The following is a 6595-nucleotide window of genomic DNA, read 5'->3' on the forward strand; positions in this document are numbered from 1 at the left end:
CAGTACACTATGGATTCCTGCAGTCTTTCTAAAAAAAGGAAAAAGCTAATATACTTTGACTTTTGACTGAAATTTTGGATGAGGATTTATTTGTTTCTGACGTCAACTTTTGTAGAAAATGCGATTTCTTAGAAGTGATTTTTTGAAGACTTCGTTCAATTACGTTAGTGCAGTAGTTATTCAAAAAAAGTCGTTATTTACATGTTTCTGTGAATTTACCAGTGAAGGTTGGCTTTATAATACTTACATTCATCGATTTCAATTCATACTAGATGTCAGCTACCTCTAGAGTAAAAGAATGAGTCTTTGCCTTTTCAATGAATCTTTGAGGGAAGAAGATTGATTCTGATGAAAAAGAAGATGGGTGTCATGTAGCTGCGCATGACACTTACACTGAACAACAGTGCAGAGATGATTAACTTTTGTAAAAGGGAAGGGAGCTTATGTACGTTGGGAAGTATGGAGTTGAAACGTGTAATACGCAGGGATCAAGACCAAACATAAGAACATAAAATTGTAGCAGTGTTACTGAGAGGAGTGGACTTATTAGAAAAATAAATTGGATTCAAAACTCGAATGGTTTGTTTTCGTATGATGTTCATTGAAAGAATGGTAGAGAAAATTGTGAATTGCACTAATATTCAGGTAGAGAAAGTCACTGAAAATAATTCTCGTAAAAGAGATAGTGAAACAGACAGGAAAGAATTAGTGTTCCTGAATAGTATTTTACTTTTAGCCAGGGCAAATAAAACTGAGTAACAGAATTTTTTATAGTTTTGGAACCACAATGGATTAGGAGTGGAAATATGTTATTCCTCCATGAGCCATAACATATTTCTCTTTTCCCCTTTATCTTTTCGTTTCCACAACGTGACTGCTAAAGTAGAGAAAATGAAAAGTGGAAAATTAGCACAAAGTACAGATGTATTTGAGATGTTTGCTCGCAATACACGGCAACATTATAGAATTGGGCCATGAGAAAAAGCTGATGAGCAATTGATTCCTTTTCAAAGAAGATGTTCATATAGGCAATATTTACCTTCCAACCCCGCAAAATATAGCATCAAAAGTTTTGCATTGGCAAATTCGATTGTATTTGAAGATGTACCTACTCAGAGTGGCAACCAGAGGGTCCATTTTTTTTAGTTAACGGTCCAAAAGAGGAGTTAAAGCGAATGTTTTCTTTTGTAAACAGAAACGGGAGGAACATAGTTTGAACTACTGATTCAATAATATTCCGCAAGTACATGAAATTCTAAGCAATAATTTGACGGTTGCGGGAACAGTGCGCAAAAAATAAAAGAGATTTAGCACTGAAAGTCGTATAAGTAAAAGAAAGAAGATAATAGCAGCTTATTTTGGTTTAGGAAGAAAAAAGCTCTAGTTTCCTGCGTCGTAAAATGGTCAAAGAATGTAATTCTTTCGCCAACAATTCACACAGCTATATCTATCAATGAATCCAAGACGAACAGATAATAAAAGAAAACCGGAAATATTGACCTTTTATAACTGCACTGAAGGAGGTGTAGCCACATTAGACAAAATAGGCAGCACCTATCATACAAGCAGAAACATCAGGAGATGGTCCATGGCCATTTTCTTTCATTTGCCAAACACTGCTGACATCAGTGCATTTGTTATACGTAGGTATTCTAATTCACTATTACATTGCAAAGAAGTTTTCTTCGTGAGATAACTCGATCGTTAACTTTTCCATACAGTAAAATTAGATCGATATTGAACACGATCTCTAGAGACTTGAAAAATAGAGGAATATGCGTAAAATGAGCCTGAGAAAAGGATGTGGAGAAAAATAGAAAAAAGTAGGAAGATGTGTTTTTTCCCCACAGATATAAAAACAAAAATATACTGTAAACTGTGTTAGAAACTAATGTGCGGTACACATTTGCTGAAAATTTTGAGAAGTGATTAGAAGCAAATAAATAGTTTACATGATTTATTTTCTGCATTCTTTAGATTCAATAAAACTTTTCAATAGCGTGAAATTGAACTTCTATTGAGGACTACATATTTGTTAGTTTACCTTTCCAATGCTGTATATAATTTGTAACAGGAGTATTTCAATAGTTATAAGTGACCGTAATATCATCTTAAATTTTTCCTCAAGAATACATTTTTGGAAATCGATTCAATATCGATAAGTAAATTAATTTAGTACAATTATTAGTATTTACGTAAGGCAAATAGAGGTCGACGCTGAAAATATGATGAGATACAGTGATTGATGTTTATAAAAGTATATGCCATGTATTTATATCTCAACATTTCAACTGTGTCCTTTGGCTGAAACAAAAAAAATTGGCAATTTTTTCGGAGGAACTGGGACTGCCTACTGGAAAATAGGGTAGGTATTCAAAAATATTTTCTTAAAAAAATAAAAGTTGAATTATGGTTTGAAATATATAGTATAGCCATTCCTAAATAAACAAAGGATACGTCGAGATGTGAAATTTTTAAATGATATATACTATTTGAAAGAAATTGAAGAAAATCTTTTGGGGTGTCAGAGACACCCCACGCGACCGTTTATGTTCGGAAAATGGGCGCGACTACCGCCGGGTTAATTTACCCGAGGAATTACAATATCACTGGTAAATTAGGTATGAATATGAAATTAAATAATCCGTTGAGTGCTTTAAGTTTACCGGGACCAGCCACGGCGATGACTCTTTAACGAAATGCACAGACTGCGCGAAAATTCCACTAGAAAAAATCCCGGCCAAGGCGAATAATTTTTCTCCGTGGAATTTTCGCATAACCATCGAGCATTAAAAGTTTGGTGAATGCTTTGTTTCATTGACTTCTAATATTTGCACAGAATTTGTTCTTAGAGAATAGCAGTTCTTCATTCAAATTTGTCCCATAAGAAGAAAGAAGCATCACGTGACATTGATCAAAATTTGATCATTGATCACTTCCATACATGTTACTTGGAAATATAATACTGCCCTACATCGAGTCACCCTCTCTTCTACTCGTATTCATAGAGTGGCAACACATTTACTCATTAGGCATGTTTCCATGCCAACGTAAGTAAAATTACTGTAAACATTTAATTTACACCTCTGATGAGCAGCGAGCTGATGCCGACGCCGGGTTTCTCTCCACCCTTCCTTCCCCGCTCCAATGGCACATTCTCCCTGATGTAACTCGAGTATCAAATACTGTTTCTTGCAAACCACTACCGATTGCGCTTAAGTACAATTTAAATGAAAGGAAAATTATTGATAAGTTTCCTCAATATTATCACAAACCCATCCTCAAGAAACAATTTTTTTCATCCGAATCCTTAGGAAAAAGTAACAGCTATTGTCCCAGGCAAATGCCACTATTAAAGTCGTTTTTCGTGAATTCCTCCTTGTATTGACAAGAGAGTTCAAAATAAAATCGAATAGTCGAATCCGTTAAGTGCGTATCAAGCGCAGAAACTTAACTTAAATGATAGGATCAGAGACTAAACTTTTCGTGGAAGAAAATACTGCTCTTTTAAATATTATGGTTGCTGATAAACAGAGGATAATAGAATAAATAAAGTAAATAAAATATCACTTGAATTATTATTAACTGAAATATATTCTTTCTTTTCCCGTCAATCTCACTACAATCCATGCGTCGGTTGCCGAAGCACATGCTAGATACTCGGGCACCTCGACTTTCCGCTAAGCTGTTGGTTACATCCAACCGACGTGAAATATCATTTGTAACTATTCGTGATGTAGTGTCGGCCCCTTCGGCCATTCCCAACCCAAACGTGTTCACTCGGCCACAAAACTCCACACCCATCGCACCCAATCGCCTCCATTGGCCTCATCTCACAACCCCAGATATTCACATTCCACGCACCGCTTGCCACTCTCTACGCTGCGCCATTTCCTAGATCCGCACCATCCCTTGATTGACGAAGAAGGGAGGACTAGCATCTAGCCCACCCATCGCAATAACTTCTCCTCCACTATCCTGAAATCAAGTTTGTTTATGTTTGGATTGGAGGCTTCCCAATATCTACCACGTTTCCATGGAAGTGGTATCTATTCAACGGAATTCTATGAAAGTTTCATTGGTCTAAAGCATGCGGGGGAATCTTTGTGAAAATAGGCAACGAACCATTTCAAACAAGACAGTACTACAAAACTTTGGCTCGCCACTTGCGTTAGAGCCAAGCGTTCAAGAATAATGCAGCTTCGGTTCTTTTAACATTTTCCTCCATGAACTTTGATATCACAGCCATTTAAATTTGACAATTCCTCCAATAAAATGCTAGGTTAGAACTGTTACTAAATTAAGACATAAATTCAGAATCTCCATTCGCCATGCCGTTTTCCCAGAAACCCTTTATCTCACGGCTAGCAAACAAGGGTAGTGGGCCATCAATTGCGATACCCCCTGCTCTATTGTCTGTGAATGAACGCTTATTCATGCTGAATAAAGAGGCATCTCGATATCGCAGAGAGGTCCCTGGAAACGGCTCCTATGCAACATTAAAAATCTTCGTCGCAAAAGAAACTCATACTTCAGAAAATAAGCCGCAGCATCTAGATAGTTAAGCTAGCAGTAACACGTTACTTCCTTGCGAAATAAACTTAAGCTGCAGTTCTATTTGATTCATTTTTCGAGCAGGAATAATCGGATCTTGAATTTAATTATTATATTCCTATGTTTCACCACTATAAATATAATTCTTCCAATATGGGCTATGATTTACAACTAAATTTACCTTTGAGATGATCAAAATTTTTGATCACGATATGATTACTGATTTTCTGATTTAAACCCTGATCGAGTGTTGGGATCGCCCCTCATATGATCGGATCTAATAAGAACCTCGATCAGGGGCCGTATTCTGTATTTCGTCGGTACCGCACCGGTTGGTTTCCCTTCCCAGCCCACCGACAGCACATCATTCCGTACCTACGACGGTTTCCATACCGACGACGGAAAATTCAGCGATTCAGTATGGTCGTCGGTATCAATCCAGTCGGTACGGTTCCCTCTCCTTCCCAAACAGGGAAAATCCGAATATATCCGAAGTTAAACGTGTCTCCACCAATGAAAGAAGGGTAAAAACAAGTGAAGACTCATTGGCACAGTTTGCTGTCGTCATTATCAATCTTTTTATTTGCGGAAATTACGACTTATTGCTAGATTAAGATAATCGATATTGGATAAGTTGTTAACAATGCTTATATAATGTGTGGTAGTAATGCTGTACCTACAGAATCGAAGGAATCAATATTACAACATCACAATAAAGTTTGTATTTGATGGAGATTGTTGTTGCTGGAATGAATTATTGAAACTATCCTTGAGATCGTAGTTTCTTTTTTAAAATATTGATTCCGTATAAAGCTATTTATTCATGATTTTGTAATAAAGTTGTCATTAAGTAAGTTCCGTCTAAATGTTATCAACGGAAGGTTACGCCATTGGCAACGTAGCAGACGAAAATAACATACCATGGAACGTGAACGTAGGATTCAAATGTAAATGTCATATTAGAGGAACAAGTTAGGAAACTGTTATAAAAATATGGAGCTGGGTGTAGTTAAAAGAATTGTAATGGCGAGGAAGTAAATAAATTGTGATTGGGTGAAATACATATGTATAAGTTGCGCATTCCAAGTGAGAGAAAATGATTATATTGCGGTAAACCTCATACTTATTAACAAATATCTTCTTTTATCGTCAAGGGAATCAATGGCTGACGATGAAATGAAATATAGTTGCCTGTTACAAATGAAAGAAACTGATACCGTTGTGGCAAACTTCATTCTTAAATAAAAAGATCTTATTTCTATGCCGAGAGAAAGGCCAAATTGATGATTGAGTGAAATAACAGTCGCCTATTCAGAGTAATATAAAGTGATAACCTTGCGGCAAAACTCATATTTAATCAAAAATATCTTTTTATGTCAAAGGAGCAAATAAATGATGATAGAGAGAAATAAAGCCAATTACAAGCGAGTAAAATTTCAATCAAGTGGTAAATTAAATGAGAGAAAGTCATTATATGTTAACAAACCTCATGTTTATTAACCATTATCTTATATTTCTGTCAAGGTAATTAATATAGATGATGACACAGTGAATTATAGAGGCGTATTCGAAGGGGCAGAAAAATATAACATTGAAGAAAACCTCATTGTTGACTCGGTGATGAGGTAAAAACAAAATAAAACGTACAATGCGCACTGGGGAGTTCATGAAACCCACTAGTCGGTGGCCGTATCGACACCTTTTTGCTGTCGGTAGGGCTACCGACGATCTCCCGTCCTCTCGCCGGTGCCGCATCGATCGGGTTCGTACAGAATCGCACGACTTCTTACCGGGAGTCGGTGTGACGTCGCACCCGACGAATCGGTGCCGCACCGATCGGTTTGGGGTAACAGAATACGCAAGGTTCTTAGACGGTAAGGTTGCCTCATTCGTAACTGCGCATGCGCCAGCAGAAGTCCCGTTACGTCACTGTAGACCCTGCATCCCAGCTGATCCTAGCCATTTCATTGTTTGCACGCTAGAAATTGAGAGAGAATAAGTTCCTGAGACCTTGCGCCGCCTTGGGTTTAACGCGAATCTG

This window comes from Ischnura elegans, chromosome 4 (assembly GCF_921293095.1).
Source record: "Ischnura elegans chromosome 4, ioIscEleg1.1, whole genome shotgun sequence".
Lineage (NCBI taxonomy): Eukaryota > Metazoa > Arthropoda > Insecta > Odonata > Coenagrionidae > Ischnura > Ischnura elegans.